Here is a 16,641-nt window from a genome sequence, read left to right on the forward strand (position 1 = left end):
TCTGTGAAGCCAGAGATGACTCAACCCTCTCCTGATGCTGCAAAATGAAAAAAGGTCAAGAATCATGTCAAAGTCCAGATCAATCCTCAGGAATGGGTCATATGTTTGATGGTGTTTAAAAGCTTATGAGCTTTCCTTTCTTTGTGATTGATTCATCCTTGCACTGCTGTTCAAAGGGACACTAAGAGAAATACTGTGTTTTAACAGTGATGCTTTAAGCTATTTTCACAGTGGCCGCCTTGGCTCATAATGGCAAACTGGAAGCAACCAAGGCAGAGGCTCAGGTTTGCCGTTGTCCGAATGCAGAAACCCACAGTCCCAAAAGGAAAATGACCTGAGGTTGCTGACCCCAAACCTGAATCTGAACCCTCAGTGGCACTTCAGTTTTGCTGCCAAAACCTCTGGTCAGAAAGCGGCATCATGTTGTCTGAAGGCTGCAAAGATATTCAACTGGAGTTGAGGGTAAAAAGCTTCTCCCTCTTCCTTCTCCATTTGGCTGCCGTTACTTTCCTTCATACAAAGGAGGAAGCCTGCACAGCCAGTTCTGTTCCATTCTGCAGATGTCTAAATCTCCCAGACTCCAGATTAGGACATCTGGGAGCATGGTGGGGGGAACTGGGGCAAACTATGGGTCTGTTGTGTGAAGGGGGCCATTGTGTTTAAATTGGGTGCCTGCAATTTGAATGTAGAATTGCTATTGTTTACAGATTACATTTGATTTAAAAATGGGACTCTTTCACTTTCAGCCATTAGCAAATGCTAAATTCCATACTCAAAGGGTGTTTGTTCATCTTACATTGTAAAAACAAAAAGCAAAACAGACAGTGTTAGGGCATATCAAATCCTCTCATTCCCCATCTTCTCTGTATTACAGAATACCAAAACTCTGCACTAGCTATGCATCTGATAATATTGTTCACTAGCAGAACAAGTCTGGAGCTATAAATGCTGCTTTTTCTTTTTAACCCTCAGTTGGTAGGCAGAAATGCAATTAATAAAGCACCTTTTCACACTGTGCAGATAAGCAAACCTCTCCAATGATGATCTCAGTAGCAGCTATCACATTCAATGTATCTCCCTGGGAATAAATGAGCACTTTTGCCATGAGTTGGCTAGGACCTCCCATTCCTGACCACTAATCTTGGAGACATTCCTCATGACTAATACAAATACTGTTCTAAGACTTTCAAAGAGGTTTTTTAAAAATGTCATGATTCTTTCTCTGCTGTCTTTTAATATTGCTGTTTTTCTTTCTAATTTAGCATGTTCCATTGACCTAGGCACAGCAGATGAAAGGTAAGCACAGAGCAATTTGGTGTAATTAAGTGCATTTTATTCATACCACTAGGACACACCATCTGTTGGTAAATCCTGCCAAGCTAGTCAACCATCACTTAAAAATGAGTGCCACCTGCATATGAACGTAATGGGACAATTGCCACATTGCTTTTTGGGGGAAGTCTGAGTTCTTCCTAGATTCTGATTATTTTCTTATTCTGTTTTCCCTTCAGTCTTTGGCCTTTGTCCCTGCATTAATGCGGCTTTCATTAGATGCTGAAGCATTTAACTGTAGTGGTAAAAATAGGTAAGCTGTGGTTTGGTTCTGGCAAAATGGTGATGATCAGATTTTGATATATTCAAAACTGTGACTCAGAAATGGATACTAATTCACGGGGTAAGGTTACAACTAGAGCAGCTCAGTTAGAGAATGATGACTCAATCATCAGTTGATTATTCAGTCAGTTGACCATTGCATAATTTCTGGGTTTATAATTTTTGACATATTTTCAAGGAAAAGTAAACAAAACCTACCCAGGGTTTCAGACCATTGGAACTTTCATGGTCTTTGTGAAGGCTAATCTGAAAACCGCACAAAGGTATAATGCCTCTGTACATGGAGGTTCAGATCCTTAAAATAAAGAACATATGGAGCTGGGTCTCATGATCAGTGAGACCTGATTTGTCCGGGTTTGTGGGGAGAGTGGGCTAAGCCCGCTCTCCCTACAGACGTGCAGGGTGGGAGCCCTGGGCAGCCGGATCAGCTGCCCACATGACTCCCAGCTCAGTGATGGAGCCGGTGGGGGCTGGGGAGTTTGGGGGCCATGTGGTCCCTGGAAGCTCTAGTATGCCCTGCATAAGCACAAGCGCGCAGGGCATATTGGAGAGACCCCTGGAGCCAGGAGGTGGGCTTTTTGCCTCCCCTCTGGGGGTCTAACTCATGAGTAGCCACGGCTACTCATGATTACAAAATCTGTGTTTGCGGAGTGCCGTTGAGCCATTTTCAGTGTTCCAAGCTCAAAACAAAACACCCTTACAGTAAAGGGCCTGTTTTGAGCTCAAAACAAGATGACCCCATTTCGACTTGAAATGTTGTGTTTTGAGTGTTTTGGAGGGCTGTTTTTCTGGAGGGGAAGCTGGTCTTCTGATTGGGGTCAGCGAGTAGACCGGGCCTCTGCTCCAGACTTAGCACCACCACATGGGGCAATAAGACTAGGCCTTCATCCTGGACTTAGCACATCAGTCTGCCTCAGAGAACTGGTCAAGAAGTAGCATTAGGAACATAGGAAGCTGCCTTATACTGTGTCCATCTCCTTTGGGTCCATCTCCTTATACTGAGTCCATATACCTTTGGTCCATCTCACTCAGTATTGTCTACACGGACTGGCTGCAGCTTCTCCAAGGTTGCAGGCAGGAGTCTCTCTTAGCCCTATCTTGGAGATGCTGCCAGGGAGGGAACTTAGAATCTTCTGCATGCTCCCTGCATGCTCCCGGCTTGGCCACTGTTTCACTGAAACATTTCAAGCATTATGCATTTCATTTTGGGCTTGAAATGAAATGCAAAATCTGTTTCGTGCACATCCCTAACAGAACACAATGGTGCTCTGTGGCAGCACTTCTGCAACACTGCCAATGGAAGGAAGAAAAAAGGTCTGTAATAACTTCTTTCTATTACAGACAGGTGGATTGCCCATATCCTCCCTCTCTGTCCTCAGAATGTCTGCACTAGAGAAGACTAAGGCTGAAGAGCAAATTTCCATATTAAGAGTGACTGGCCAGTGCACTCACTGAGTCGAATGCTGCAGAACACTCCTGACTATGATTGCTGATAGATCCAAGCCTGCCCTTTCCCAGCCTATCAGAGACTGGTAGGATTGAGGAACCCACTAGATGCCTCACCTAGCATGCTACACTTCTAATCCCGAGTGGTCTGGCTTCTTTACAGACCATTGTGGGAAAGGAGTCCTCATTGATGCCTCTGCTATAGGTTACTTAGGAAACTGCCCTACCTGGAGATGCCAGGGATTGAACTTCTTCATGCAAAGTGGATGTTCTTTTACTTTCCCAAAACTATGCTCCCAAACTGTCTGAAAAAGTAGTGTCAGGAATCAATTCTTCTTGGTATCTCCCACAGTGGCAGCTGGGAGCAACTTAGACCCAAGGAGATGGCAAGTGAGGCCTTGCCTAGCAATTTAAAGCCTCCGCTGCACTGGTCTCTTTAGCCTGGCAAGATGTGCCTCCTTATGGCCAGCACCAGCAGTTCCTCACCGCTTGGGGCTGGGCCAGCCAAAGCTCAGAGAGAACCTTCTTAGTCATACAGGTTGGCTCAGCAGCTGGCCGGAGGGTGGGGTGGGGGGCGGAATTAGTCCAACTAATTTGGTCCTTTTTCCCTCTGAGGTAGGGATGTTGTTATTGATGGGTCAGCTTACAACAATGTCATCCTGCAATTTTCCTAATTGCAGGATGAAATTTGACTAAGTTTGCAAATACAAGTTGCAAGCAGGAGTGGCCGGTGTGGGTGCTCATCTGGCCACCGGTGGGGGGTGGGCTCCGTGGATGCCAGGTGAGTGGCAAAACTGATCCACCGCTACAGGGCGTGCCAGGCAATGTGTTGCTGCTCGGAGTAGTTTGTAGCTGCAGCCAGAGCAGAGGTAAGCTAATTGGGCAGTCCCTGCTAATTGGGCAAAGAGGCATCTTTTTAATGTGGTGATGCTCTTTATTTAGCAGGGGGAGAGTAGCTGGCCCTATCCATCCCCAGCACAGTATCCCTCCAGTAACTGTTGCTGGTGTTTATCTTACATTTCTTTTTAGACTATGAGCCCTTTGGGGACAGGGATCCATCTTATTCATTTATTTCTCTATGTAAACCGCTTTGGACACTTTTGTTGCAAAGCGGTATATAAATATTTGTTGTTGTTCTTGTTGTTGTTGTAAGCACCTGTTAATTTGTGCTGGGAATATCTCTTGCTGCCTCCCCGGCAGTGCCCACACCGGCCACCTTCTGCTTGCAAGTTTGACTAGTGTTTCTTTGCAAACCTTGAACACAGCCCAACAAGTTAGCATTTCTAACTCATATTGAATTAAATGGGAAAGTTAAGCACATGCTTAAATATCTCCTGTTGGAGAATGAAAATTGTTGAGCGTTTGTTTCAGCTTATTACCTGGATATCTCTAAGTATTTTAAAGCAAGTTGGATAGCTGTAGAAATCCAAAGTCAATAGAAACATCTTTTCTTTTAGAAACTCTGGCATGTATTACCATGCAAGAATTCTACAGGAAGAGACAATGCCAGAAAACTAGAGAAAGGTACAAATGAAACCTACAAGTCAGGTGAGGAATGCTCCCTATAGGTTCAGCAGGACTTGTGAAGGCTAGTATGAAACATTAAGCCTGACTTGAACAGGCAAGCAAGAAACCTTGCACAGCGTCTTGTAAAATGAATAACATAATAAATTACAGAACAGAAAATGAATGTTTAATGACTGAGAAATCTTGACTGACAAACATGCGGAGCATTAATGAAAGACAAATGAATCTGAACTGTGTTGTATTATCTCAGAAGGAAGAAAGGAAGGAAAGGAAGGAAGGAAGGAAGGAAGGGACAATAGCCCTGACAGTATGTACACATCTCACATAATCTTTAAAACCCCATGTGGAACATGCTAAAGTTTAGGTTAGTGCTGATCATTTGCAAAAGCAAATGTTAATGCATTGCCTCTTTAGTTTGGGGAATTCTGTCTCTTCTTCTGGAGTACATGTCCACTACTTTGAATCTTGAATATATGCATATTTTAACTAATGTATGCATGTGTGAGTTGATTAGGGCCATTGTCCTAGCAGTGCAGTTAGATTAAAAACAAGCTGGCCAGTTTCCAAGGGAAAGGGGAAAATCTGTGCATGTAGTAATACGTGGAGGGAACTATAAAGATAAAACTGTAATATGTTCCCAGGATAGAACATACTGGATAGAACACATGGCCCCTGGGATAGGACAGATCTAAATCTAATGAAATACTAACATAATATTAAGAAAGTGCTACTTTTGTGTGCCCCTGTTGTGTATTTCTAATTAAAAAGCTACTTAATTACAATTTTCCTTAGCTGATATTCATAGAATTAATATGGATCTAACCAAGTTGGCGCTGTCATGTTGAATATTGGTTTTTATGGGGATATATATTTAACAAGATTCATAACCATTTTTAAAAGGCATAGATAAGAAACATCAATACCACTGTGATATGCTTTTTACAAAGAATTAAGAAATAAAACTTGTAGAAAGGATTTCATGACAGCAACACAATTTAGTTGAGCATTTCTTGATCTTCTTCTCAATGTCATACTGAGAGGACTGTAGGCGCTCACCGTGCTTTCATTTGATCTCTTCCTTTAACTGAACACATCTATCAAAACTGTGAAATCAGCACAGTGCTATCAGAGTTGTAATCTTGGTTGAAAGGAAGAAAGCCAGTTTGTGAAACCAGGTAGTAACATTCTGAGCTGCACTGTAGGTTCATGTAACTTCAATAACATAAAGATGGAGTTTGTATTTGGACAAATATGATTATGTGCACCCCTCTAGTATTCTAATAATCTACTAAATCAAGTTATAAGAAGAAAAGATATTTGTGTCTGATAGCCTAATTCTGTTTGCCATTGCGTTGAGATGGCAGACCAAAGGATTGAGGGCATCGATACGACAGACGTTGGGAAGGGCTATTCTTCTTTCTTCTGAAATAGGGTTGGGTAGAGTTGTTGACAGTCACTTCTGTAGTATCCAATGTGTTGTTTATGGGCCATGTTATTCTTCAGTACTAAAGCAGTGTTATTCCACAGCACTAAATGGAACATATGTGGTAAGTGGACAAGGGCATGACATCCACCCTACTTGTTACAAATAGTACACAAAAGCAGATGGAATGATGGGAGTGCACACAAACCCAGGTAAATTTTGAAACACCCAGTAGACTTTCTTCTGAAAATTGAATTAGTGTTACTAATTTCAATATTAGAGAGTGTTGGGGAGATTAAACTGCTTCCAGTTTAGATAGATTAAGAACATAAGAAGAGCCCTGCTGGATCAGATCCAAGGCCTATCTAATCCAGCATGCTGTTTCACACAGTGGCCCACCAGATGCCTCTGGGAAGCCCAAAAACAAGAGATGAAGGTATGCCCCGTGGTTTCTCCCTTGCAACTAGTATTCAGAGGGATCTTGCCTCTGAGGCTGGTGTTGGCCTATAGACATCAGTTTAGTAGCCATTGATAGACCTTCCTCCATGAATTTGCCTAAGCCCCTCTTAAAGCCATCCAGGCTGATGGATATCACCACACCCTGTGGCAGAGAATTCTACAGATTAATTATGTGCTGTGTGAAACCTTTTGTTGGTCCTAAATTTCCTGGCAGTTTCATGGGATGACCCCTGGTTCTAGTGTTATATGTAAAATAAATAGCTACCTCACCACAATCAGTGAATCTATGAAGGGAGAACAAGGTCACACCTGCTAACCACAGTCCCCCAGCAGCTGGGCATTTGCCAAGTGTGTGTAAAGCACTCTGTTAGGGCTGTTTCATGCAATCAGGAAACCTGGCTAATCAAGATTCCAAAACTAGTGGAGTAGCGCTAGACAAGTACAGGCCATTCCACAACCCTCCTCATGTAAAGGGTTTGGGGGGAAGGATTGTGTGAACAGTTCTATTACCCTCACTGAATTATTAAATTTGATTCAGATGGTTTTTAGCTATAGTGACACCTGTTGTTTATTTACTCTCTGCATCCACTTTTGTATATGAATGCTGGCAGAGGAAAATATGGCCTCAGGGTCCAAGACCAAATGCAGAGCTTCAGAATGAATGTTCAGCCCAGGGGCACTATGGATTTTATCCTACCTGGATACTCAAAAAGGAATATTTACATTATGACAACAGCGAGTGGTATTCACTATCCATAGCTCATTTTATACACACACACAACATAACACACACGTGGGGCAATGAACTGGGAACGTGAAATGATAATGGGACAAAAGAAGTTATATCTAGATGTTTATTTCCATGAATAATTTGGGAGATATGTAAGAAGCACTGTTGATGGACCAAAGTCACTTGGAGACGGTTGCTCTGCAAAGCAAGAGCTAAAAGTGTAGAGTTCCACAAAGTTTCATACTGTCTTCAATTCTTTTTAACATCAACATGAAACCACTGGGAGAGATCATCAGGGGGTTTGGTGCAGGGTGTTGTTAATATGCTAACGACACCCAGATCTATTTCTCCATACCAACTTCATCAGAAAATGGCATAACTAAATGCCTGCCTGTAGGTGTTAATGGGCTGGATGAAAGATAACAAACTGTTGTTGAATCCAAATAAGACAAAGGTAATTATGTGATTCTCATGAGCAAGCAAACTCAGACTGGGCTCCCTTAGCCTGGTTTCACTCGCTCATGAGAACCATCAGGACAGCAGGCGAGCCTGGTGGCTCCATGGTGGGAAGCCCACCTAAATAACCTCCCCCTTAAATGAGGTTAATGCAATGAGTGCTCTGTTAACCCCACTTTAACAATTGTGTGTGAGCAGCCATGGCAGGCATACTCGGGTAGGGGGGAGAGGGGAGGGGGGATCCCAGGAATGCACTGCACACTTACACAGTGCATTACTGGGGCTCCAGAGGGCAGGGTGCTGTGCAGTGGTGCTTCCCTTCGCCCGGCCCCCAGGGGGCAAGTTGCAGCTGGGCACAGGAGTGCCAGAGCCAAGCCGCTGCTAGTCTGGGTGGGCGATCTGCCTGCCCGAGGTGGGGTGCATTATTGTCTGCAATCACGCCAAGCCTACTCACCCACTGAACCCCTTTCGGATCTGCACACTGATCATGTGTATAGCCTTACTGACTGTGGGAAGTGTGGTTACACTCCCTCTGAAAGATCAGGTACATAGATCTGCCTGTTCTGGTTGGGGTTACACTCCCCCTGAAAGATCAGGTACATAGCTTGGGAGTGCTCTTGGATCTCAAACTCTCTGAGGTTTTTCAGGTTGAGACAGTGGCCAGGAGGACTTTTTATAATCTTTAACTGATACGCCAGCTATGTCCATTTCTGGAGGTTAATGACCTTAAAACAGTGGTCCATATGCTGGTAACCTCTAGGTTTGACTACTGTAATGCACTCTACATGGGGCTGCCTTTGTACGTAGCCTGGAAACTACAATTGGTATAGAATGCAGCAGCCAGACTGGTCTCTGGGTCAATCCGAAGGGATCATACAACGCTGATTTTGAAAGAACTGTTGCTGCTGAAAAGTTTCTGAATGAAACGAAAAGTGCTGGCAAAGGCCTTAATGGATTGGGTCCAGGGTACTTAAGAAAGCACCTTCTTTGTCATGAACCCTGTCACCTGCTAAGATCATCTGGAGAGGTCTCGTTATGGTTGCTGCCAGCTCATTTGGTGGAGACCTGGAACTGGACCTTCTCTGTAGCTTCCCTGGGGCTATAGAATATTCTCCCTGTTGAAATAAGAGCATCTCCTTTACTGTTTGTTTTTAGGAAGACCCTCAAGACATACTTGTTTTCCCAGGCTTTTAACTGAATTTTAATACTTTTAATGTGTTTTATCTTCTGAGATTGTTTTATTGGTTTTGTGAATTTTAACTGGTTTTATATTAAAACCAGTTATAGGGGGGAGAGCTGGTCTTCTGGTAGCAAGCATGACTTGTCCCCTTAGCTAAACAGGGTTTGTCCTGGTTGCAAATGAAAGGGAGACTAGAAGTGTGAGCACTGAAAGATATTCCCCTTAGTGTACAGATCTGCTCTGGGAAGAGCAGAAGGTTTCAAGTTCCCTCCCTGGGTTCTCCAAGATAGGGCTGAGAGAGATAGGGCTGCCTGCAACCTTGGAGAAACTGCTGTCAGTCTGTGAAGACAATACTGAGCTAGATGGACCAATGTTCTGACTCAGTGTATGGCAGCTTCCTATGTTCCTATGTTGTTTTATATTTGCCGTGTTTTTTTTAACTTTCTACACCACCTAGAGATGCATATATCAGGTGGTATAGAACTATCATACATACATACATACATACATACAATATTACAAATGTAGGCTTTAAAGACCAAGTCAAAGAGTGAGGTGTTTGGTTTTTGTTTTTAAACCTCAGTTTATGATCTTGGAATCCAAGAAGTAAATGGTAGTGGTCCACCAATTTGTGCAACCTGTTAGAAGTTGTTGATTTTTACCCACAATAGGTAAAACAGCAGAGCACTAAGGAACGAGCACACACTCCAGTTACAGAGTAGGTAGCAGAGGATGTTTTGGATACTGCAGCTATTTAGAGAAAACACATGGAGATCCTTGTATGACTCAACACTAAATATTTATTGGTTAGATACACTTAGATAGGAAAGACCTATATCTAATGTAAAGGACTACATAATGGATAGGTAAGGAGAGAGAGAGAGACAGGGGCGTAGCAAGGTTGGAGTGGGCCCAGAGACAAGATTTTAAAATGCCCCCCCCCCAAAGTCCAGGGCCTCCGCACACCCCAGGCCCCCAAGGATTTAAGTCTGATATTCCAAAATAAGTATGCTGCCTGCAAATACATTTCACTGAATACACACACACACACGTCACAATATATAGTGATATACATTGAGTACTATACATTTGTATTACTTTTAATGCCTAGAACACACTAGAAAGATGAATTATTAAAATGGGCCCCTCGCTGCAGATTAGCAAAGGAGACTTTCAACCATGCAGGGTGAACCTATGTTTGTTTTCTCAGAATTCTGAACAAATTCAGTCAAGTTTGATTGCAGGAGGTTTTTCACAGGAGGCTTTTAAAGCCCTTTAACACACCTCTCCTCTGGAATGGAGGTGCTGCATTCACATGTTGGCCAGATTTATCCTGAAGTCCCTGCAAGTTATTGGGGAGCAGTTCACACACAAGAAAAATAAAATAAAAGCACCACACATGCTTCACAGTTCTCACTCAGACCTTCTGGGTTGCAAAACAACTTGAACATAAGTGCATTTATAAATGAATGAATGAATGAATAAATAAAATTAATAAAATACTGTTCCAGAAGTTTTTGCAATTTTCTGCCATGAAACAAGCCACTTATAGGACTTTTTAGATAGTTTTTTTTAAGTCAACAAATTTTCCAAGCTGTTTCAAAATAAATATTCAGAGACTTCTCGGTCCCTCCCCCCCACCCCCATATCCAAGCCCTATGGCAAGCAGTTCCCTATATGGGGGGGGGCGGGAAAGGTAACCACAAAAAGGAGTTCACACTCTACCTGGCAAATGCTGGTCTGGGTTAAGCAGGGCAGCAAGGGGTCTTCTGCTGCAGAGAACACTCTGGCTGCCTCCTCCTTCCTGGCTGGCTTGGGCCCTACTCGAGTTCAGGCTTCACTGCGGCCTACACGGAGGCCTCCGTGGAAGCCCCGCCCACCCACCGATCAGCTGAGAGGCGGGAGAAAAGGAGCTCTTTGCAGCTTGCCTGCTGCTTCCATTGCGGGCCAGCAGAACAAGCAGGAGAGATGGCGAAGAGGGCAAGTGGCTGAGAGGCTATGGGGCTGGGCAGGGGGCAATGGGGAGTCACATGAGGTGCCTCTGGGGTGCCCCTCCAGGCAGTGGGGCCCCCAGACAACTGTCTCCCCTTGCCCTATCATTGTTACGCACCTGGAGAGAGGGAGAGAGAGAGAGAGAGATGTTTCCATTGGCTCTCTAGGAGGAAAGGAAGGATTGTGACTCAGCACAGGAAGTGCTGCAGTGTCAGTTCAGGGGTCATAGAGTAGGGACACCCTGACTCACTGTCTCTATTCCCAATGCCCCTAGTGGTCATTAGGACAGTTGGCACAAAAGGTTGATGCACTGGAAGTTCATCTCCAACACAACCTGTCCCCACTTTTCTTTACTGTTTCTGTTGATTGCGTCATGGCATTATCACCAGGCTCTCAGAGATGTTTCGTGCTACTTGAGACCTAAAATTTGACTTGGGGATTCATGATCAAGATGCTATTAACTTTAAGGCTCATGGAGTCCTTAGAGAACTTAGCATTGCTCATGGCTGATGTAGATGTAGGCTGATAGGTAGAATTAAACTGCAGTAATTGGAAAAGTAGGTTGAACACTGTGTATTTAGGTCATCATTACCTTTTGTTTAATGAAGAAAGAGAAACACTTTGCATGCTAAAGCAAAACGAGGTAGCCAATGCTCCACCATCCAAATCTCTGTCATCTGCAACATCTGCTTATCTGAATCTCCCTCATGGTAGCTCAATTTCCATTTAAGTGTTTCTAAATAGCTTTCCCATTATTTGGATATGTTGAATACTCACCCAGATTGTTTTGATTAAAGGTCACATTTGTAGGCATATGGGTGGAAAACAAGGGTTAGAGCTCAATTGAAAATTACAGTAACTTTAGAACAGAATGTCCCATCCGCCCCCCGCCCCCCGGATTATTTTGGTAAGGTTTTTCTGGTTTTTGTTACAGATTAATCTGATTAATATTTATTATTCTCTGAAGCATAGCCTTTTTCTTTTCTAAATATTGACTGGTTCAATTATTTTATGGAAACAATATTCCAGTTGTAACATGTACTAATATCAAATGTTCAAGAAAACCTTTTCTGGTGAACAGACTTTGGCAGCAAGCCATTATACTAGATGTGGCCAAGGCAGAGGACTGAGCATTACTTCTGTCTTAGGTGAGGAGCGGAAATAATAATCTTTTTGGTTAGACAATCTGCTTCATTAGACAACTTCTAAGCTTTATGAGTACAAGGCATTCCCTCAACTTGATACGGTAGTCCTATAAAGGGGAAGAAAACTTCCTTCAGAAATTGAAAGGCCCACCCAAATGAAGAGAACAGAACAGAACACAAACTCTTGCAAAAGAAATGCAAGGAGAAAATAGGAGAGGTGAAAAGAGAGTTTGAGGAACATATAGCTAAAAGCATAGAGGGGAATAATAAAAACTTCTTCAAATACAGGAGTAGGAAACCTGCCAGGGAGGTGGTTGGACCAGATGATGAAGACATAAAAGGGATTATTAAGGAGGATAAGGAGATTGCAAAGACGTGGAATAAGTTATTTGCATCTGTCTTTACGGCAGAGGATACTGACCATATACCCACTCCGGAACTGAGCTTCTCAGTTTGGAGGCTGAAGTCTTCATATTTGTCTTCATAATAGAGGCTACTAAGCATATACCTGTGCCTGAACCAAGCATCTCAGTGACAGAGGCTAAAGAACTGAGTCAGATAGAGGTAATGAGAGAGGACATTCTAAACTAGGTTCCAAGCAAGCCAGCATGGTGTAGTGGTTAGAGTGCTGGACTAGGATTGGGGAGACCCGAGTTCAAATCCCCATTCAGCCATGATACTTGCTGGGTGACTCTGGGCCAGTCACTTCTCTCTCAGCCTAACCTACTTCACAGGGTTGTTGTGAGGAGAAACTTAAGTATGTAGTACACCACTCTGGGCTCCTTGGAGGAAGAGTGGGATATAAAATGTAGATAATAATAATAATAATAATAATGATAATAATAATGATGATAATAATGATAATAATAATAACAATAACAACAAACTGTATGGAAAAATTAAAAATTAATGCCAGGGCCAGATGGCATCTACCCGAGAGTCCGTAAAGAACTCAAATACGAAATTGCTGACCTCTTTGAAAAAATATATAACTTATCCCTACAATCAGACTCTGTACCAGAGGACTGGAAAGAAGCCATGTAACAGATTTTCAAAAACTGACCAGCAGGGATCCAGGAAATTACAGGGCAGTTAGCTTAATGTCTTATAGAAGCAAAGTGATGGAAAGCATTCTCAAGGATAAAATTGTTAAGCATATAAAAGAACAGGCAATGCTGAAGGAGAACCAGCATGGCTTCTGCAAAGGTAAATCTTGCCTCACCAACCTTTTGGAGTTGTTTGGGAGTATCAAAAGGTATGTGGATAAAGGTGATCTGATTGACATAGTATACCACCACTCCTCAGAGAAGATGGCTTTTGGCAAGGATTCCACATCCTCCCCTTCAGTGTTCCCTCTAACAGGGATTCCCAAATATTTTGACTACAACTCCCATAATCCCCAAGCAAAAGCCATTGCAGCTGTGGATTCTGGGAGTTGTAGTCAACAACATCTGAGAAACCCTGTTAGAGGGAATACTGCTTCCCTTCCCACTACCCAAAACCTTTCTCCCAAAGGTCCTTGTGTAATTGCAGGCATCTGGGGAAAAGCCCATTTGCTGATTGGGAGGCCAGGAGAAGGAGGAGCTGCTTCGCAAGTCCCGTATAGTGATTCTATATTTTCTTATTTCTATATATGCATCAGCTCCTACTGAGAAATGGGTCAGCCACATCCTGGGTTGGTCCTTGCATGATGTGAGCCCTTAGGCCTATGCCCAACTTAGCCCTCGTTCTGAATGTGAAGTATTATGCTTTGTGGTGGCACCAGATCTGAAGAAGTAATGCTGCTAAGAAGGCTGGCTTAAATCAGAAAATGTCAAAGATTATATAGGAAGCTGCTTTGTGCCAAGCCAGTCCATTGGTACTTTCTACTGGGATTTGCCACAGCTGCAGCTTAGCTTGCTGTATAGTTTGCATGCAATCTACTATAAAGCCAGAGGTGGTACCATACTTCACTCTATTGATTGGACTAGCTAGAAGTTCCTGTTCCTGTTTTGTTCCTTTTCTTTGTGTATGAGCCAGCAAGTTCTTTACTGACATTTTAGTGCCTTTGTCTCCCAAGTAAAGTTCTCTTAAAAACCTTCAACTGGTATTTGCTCTGTAGTCCACATGGACAGAACACACTCTGCAACTAGTTATGGGCTCAGACTTCCTCAGAGCAACCCAGTACACATCCTTGAATGACCTTGAAGACCAAAAAGCAGCCTGGAAAGAGCAAAAGCCACAAGGAGACCCTCTAGAGGAAGCCTGCCGAATGGAAGTAAGCTAAGCTAGGATTTTAGCTAGGATTCTTTTTAATGGCTTACAGCTCTTACCCAAAGCTCTTACCCACAGATTTCAGTGGGTAAGCTGAATAATGGAAATTATCAGCTATGTAAGTTTAAAGTATAAACATTTTTAACAAAGGATGATTTGTGGGAAGTTATTACAGACAGACCAACAGCAAATCCACAAGAATGGGATAGTAAAGATAGACAGGCTCAGGTAACCATTAGTCTTATATTGGAAAATGACCAATTAATTCACATAAGGAATGAGGCTACAGCAAAGGGCATGTGGAATGCACTGCGATGTTTGCATGAAGGAAGTGGTTTGAATAGTAGACTATTCCATTTGAGGAAGCTGTACAAAATTAGACTTGACTAGGGAACAGAAATGCAAGACCACATGAATGCCATGCTGGAAGTGGTGGCACAACTGTGTGGAATCGGGGAAAACATAAGAGACAATCACATAGCAGCCCTGTTACTCTGTAGGCTGTCTGATTCCTATGGTGCCCACATTAATGCCCTTGAGACAAGGCCTGAGGAAGACCTGACAGTGGAATTTTGAGAGGCAGACTTTTGGATGACTTCCAGAGCAGAAAGGAAGTCATTGAGGATAGTATCGGTCAGAATAGAGAAGCTGCACTGTAAACTGCAGGTGACAAGGCACGTAGGAAGGAAACAAGAGCATGTTTCCGGTGCAAGAAAGGACAATTAAAGAGAGACTGCTCCACACGTAAGGCAGAACAACAAAAACTACAAAAAAGTCTCCACAAACACTTAAGCAAAAGGCAAAGGCTACAACTAGTGACACAATAACAGAACAATGGAGTGGATGCTTCAAAGCAACACAGAGTAACTTATCCCAGGGCTGATGTGTTGATCCTGGCGCTATTAGTCACATGACCAGTGAGAGAAACTTTTTCACAGATTTGACTTAAGCAAGAAGGAAAAGATTTATCTTGCAGATGGAAGCAGCATCACCGCAGAGGGAATTGGACAAGGATTTCTAACTGCACCAAGACAGACGTGAGCTGCCTCGCTATACCAGTAAAAGATGTACTAAATGTTCCTGATTTAGAAGGTGGTTTTTTACTGCTTAAGAGCATTGGACTTGCCATTAAAATTCCAGGGCAATGAATGCACAATCCAAGAGGGGACAAAAATCCTGGCCAGAGCAATTGCAGGTGAAACAATACACACAAGCAACACAATGACTGCATTCATGTGTGGCATCAGCATCTGGGCCATAGGCACCCTGAAAGTATAAAGGAGCTGGCAAAACAGCACCTGACAAAATAATTTGTGATGTCAGCCTGTCCAGTGACTATGAAGTGTCTGTTGTATTGAAGCGAAGACTACAAGAGCAACACTTCCCAAAGCAAGCCAAACCAGAGCCTCGAAACCACTTGATCTCATTCGCAGTGGTGCAAGTGGCCAATGCAAGTACGAACATCTGGAGGCAATAGATACACAGTGACCTTTATAAATGATTTCTCAAGATATGCAGTCACCTATCTCATGAAACACAAGGATAAAGTGTTGAAAAAGTTACAAGGCTATGTATCCATGGCAGGTAACAGATTTCAGTGTGAACCACTTATACTTTGAACTGACAATCGTGGAGAGTTCACAGGGAAGAAAATCGAGGACTTCTTAAGAGCTCATGTAATAGAGCATCACAATACAGTGCCTTATGTGTTGGAACAGAATGGAGTGGGAGAATGCAAAATAAAACTTCACCAGAAGTAAAGCAGATCCTTGCCTATATTCAAAGAAAGTGGACAACTGATGGATCTTTCTTCTGGTCTAGTGGATGATCTACTGATATGTTTTAAACAAGAAGGGGATGATAGAGGAATAATTAAAGCATTAAATCAACAATTTGAAATGAGAGGTCTGAGAAACATAATACATTATTTGGGAATACAGACAGAAAGAGAAGATGATAGGAGCTACCTCTTCAGTCAAGGCTGAAAAATAGAAGAAATAATAGGGAACTTTGGGATGAAAGATGCAAAGGCAGTAAGTACTCCATGACATCCACCCCACTTGTCACAAATCGTACACAAAAGCAGCATGGAATGATGGGAGTTCACACAAACTCAGGCAAATTTTAAAACAACCAGTCAACTTTCTTCTGAACTCGATTGCTTTGTGGCTGGGAAAATTGAATTGGTGCGACTAATTTCAGTACTAGAGGGTGTTGAGGAGATTAACAACAACAAATATTTATATATCGCTTTTCAACAAAAGTTTCCAAAGCAGTTTACATAGATAAATAATAAATAAATAAGATGGATCTCTGTCCCCGAAGGACTCACAATCTAAAAAGAAATATAAAATAGACACCAGCAACAGTCAGTGGAGGTACTGTACTGGGGTTAGATAGGACCAGTTACTCTCCC

The 16,641-nt window shown here is 42.8% G+C and overlaps 1 long non-coding RNA gene across 3 annotated transcripts in view; it reads left to right on the plus strand.

Moving 5' to 3' along the window:
* The window catches only part of LOC128328094 (uncharacterized), a 49,148-nt gene that overhangs the window by 4,875 nt on the left and 27,632 nt on the right, over nt 1–16,641 (plus strand). For all 3 annotated transcript variants that reach the window (XR_008308998.1, XR_008308999.1, XR_008308997.1), the window contains exons 3-5: nt 1,263–1,296; nt 1,512–1,585; nt 4,518–4,608. This is a non-coding gene — a long non-coding RNA (uncharacterized LOC128328094). The remainder of the gene's footprint in view (nt 1–1,262; nt 1,297–1,511; nt 1,586–4,517; nt 4,609–16,641) is intronic.

This window comes from Hemicordylus capensis, chromosome 5, assembly GCF_027244095.1.
Source record: "Hemicordylus capensis ecotype Gifberg chromosome 5, rHemCap1.1.pri, whole genome shotgun sequence".
NCBI lineage: Eukaryota > Metazoa > Chordata > Lepidosauria > Squamata > Cordylidae > Hemicordylus > Hemicordylus capensis.